The sequence below is a fragment of the Notothenia rossii genome (genome assembly GCF_949606895.1).
Source record: "Notothenia rossii genome assembly, contig: scaffold_64, whole genome shotgun sequence".
NCBI classification, from domain to species: domain Eukaryota; kingdom Metazoa; phylum Chordata; class Actinopteri; order Perciformes; family Nototheniidae; genus Notothenia; species Notothenia rossii.
The window spans coordinates 80,582-83,081 of record NW_027639736.1 but is presented as its reverse complement, the minus strand read 5'-3'; the positions used below and the strand labels follow the sequence as shown (position 1 = coordinate 83,081).

At 45.9% G+C, this 2,500-nt stretch overlaps 1 protein-coding gene across 12 annotated transcripts in view; it reads left to right on the top strand.

Moving 5' to 3' along the window:
• Nucleotides 1-563, top strand: part of ubr2 (ubiquitin protein ligase E3 component n-recognin 2) — a 73,013-nt gene extending 72,450 nt beyond the window's left edge. The window contains exons 46-49 of one of the 12 annotated variants that reach the window (XR_013804640.1): nucleotides 1-108; nucleotides 156-233; nucleotides 295-372; nucleotides 404-563. The exon at nucleotides 1-108 is cut by the window's left edge and continues 279 nt beyond it. The gene's annotated coding sequence lies outside the window, so the exon portion shown is untranslated. The other 11 variants (XR_013804641.1, XR_013804642.1, XR_013804643.1 and 8 more) reach the window with 11 other exon arrangements.
• The last annotated feature ends 1,937 nt before the right edge of the window (nucleotides 564-2,500 follow it).

Here is a 2,500-nt window from a genome sequence, read left to right as displayed (position 1 = left end):
ACAGAAAGGAAGTTACAAACGTTTTTATTTTGCATCTTTTATGAAAATCATCTCCAGATTTCTCACTCTGCTCGTCACAGAAAGAGTTAGCAGGTGACTCGTTAGCAGGTGACTCGTTAGCAGGGGAACTCGTTAGCAGGGGAACTCGTTAGCAGGTGACTCGTTAGCAGGTGACTCGTTAGCAGGGGAACTCGTTAGCAGGGGAACTCGTTAGCAGGGGAACTCGTTAGCAGGTGACCCGTTAGCAGGTGACTCGTTAGCAGGGGAACTCGTTAGCAGGTGACTCGTTAGCAGGTGAACTCGTTAGCAGGTGACCCGTTAGCAGGGGAACTCGTTAGCAGGTGACTCGTTAGCAGGGGAACTCGTTAGCAGGTGACTCGTTAGCAGGGGAACTCGTTAGCAGGTGAACTCTGTCTCACAATGTCACTTCCTGTTAGAGTGAGCTGTGATGCAAATTTCAGTTTATTTATTTATGAGCTAGTTGAGAATCCGATGTATTGATCAATCTGTTGATATGTGAATTGTGTATAAAGCAGAAGAACCAATAAAGATTCTGAAAGCAGCTCCTGTTTCTCCGCTTTATTTATCAATGACTTTTATCACTAATGTTCTTATTGGCTATAAGTAAGACATCTTCTTGGATCTTTAGACCAGCTAGCCAACATGCAGAACCTTCACATCTTGTTCTGCTAACATCTATGTCCATCGATGTTATACTGCCGCCTAGTGGTAACATGTATGCATTGTAACTAAAGCATAAACACCTATCATTACATCCCCTTTGAACGTACAGTCTTCAAATGTAAACATTTTAAACATTCAAAATGTCTAAACATACTGTAAAGAAATTATAGCAGTTTTTAACTTGCTATTTACTCTAAATGAAAGATCTATTGTTAACAAAACTTACGACACAAATATCAAATAAATGCCAACCATGCTCTTTTCTTAAAGTAACTTATAACTGCATGTCCACAGTTTATTGTTCTAGAAGTCTGTCAGGTGGTTTGCTTCAGCTCCTGGGGAAGGTGAAGGAAAAGTCTGTCAGGTGGTTTTCTCAGATCTGTCCCAGGGACTGAAGCACAGTCCCTGGGGAAGGTGAAGGGGAAGTCTGTCAGGTGGTTTTCTCAGATCTGGTGCTTCAGCTCCTGGGGAAGGTGAAGGGGAAGTCTGGTGTCTCCTCAACTCCCTTTTCAGTCTCCTGACCAACTTCCTCAATGTTCTCCTGAGTCTTCAACAGACTCTTCCTGTTTCTCCAAAGCAACATTCTCCGTTTCCACAGTGACTGACCTGGGACCCACTGAGGACAGTTGCTTTCCTGGTCCAGGAATCGGGACCCTCAATTCTCACAACATCCCCTTCCCGAAGAGGCTCCAGTCTCCTTGTCACTTTGTCATAGTTCATTTTCTCACCCTCTTATTATCCAGCACCTTCTTGTCGTTGCTGTAGTTGTAAATGTGTGGTTTGCAGCTTGCGGCACATGAGGAGCGCAGCAGGGGAGGCCCCACACTCCAGCGGTGCGGCCCTGTAACTCTTTCTCAGCCTGCCCTTTAGCCCGTGGACACAGTGGGCTCGAGGTAAGATGCTGAAATCCATACTGCTCCGCAAACCGTCTGAACTCCTCACTGCTGCATTGTGGACCATTGTCACTGACAACACATTGTGGGATGCCATGTCTGCGAAGAAGCCCTTCATGTGTGTGATGATAGAACGTGCTGATGTGCTGGAGAGCTGTGCTACCTCAGGGTCGTTTGAATCATAGTCTATGAACAAAAGATAGTCCTTGCCATTCAGATGGAATAGATCAGCTGGTAGGTCTGCAGTCGGCATCGGCTCCTTTGTTTGTTTGTAGAGGTGTCTGAGACATGTCACATTTTCCTATCTCTCAATGTCCATGGCCAATAAACTGCTTCTCTGGTCCTCCTTTTACATGTTCCCATGCCAAGATGTCCCTCGTGGATACGATGTAGCATGTCCTGATGCATGGATTGAGGGATGACGACCCTGCTCTGTCGCAGCACCAGGTCTGCCCGTACAGGATAGAACTGAGGACTACTTCCTTTTGTCCAACCATTCAGAGTATGGCAGGCCACTTTCTGTAGTGTCTTTTTCTGTCTCCTGCACAATTTCCTGCAACATGACATCAGAAGCTGGGAGCGATGCCATCACCAGGTCAACGTGTGCTTCAACATCATCACCAGCTGTGGATCTGAGACTCGTGTCAGTGCTAGGTACAGGCGCCCTAGATGAAGTGTCTGCCAGTACAATGTGTTTCCATGGAGTTAATATTAACTCAAAATCATATCGCTGCAGTTTCATCATCGTGCGCTGGATTCTAGGTGACATGTCATTTAGGTTCTTATGATTGAAGTCAGCGGTTTGTGATCAGTCTCAGCTGTAAAGGTTGGGAAACCATAAACGTAACTGTGAAACTTTCCACACCCATACACTAGACCCAGAGTCTCCTTTTCAATGTGCACATAGCGCGTCTCAGTCTCTG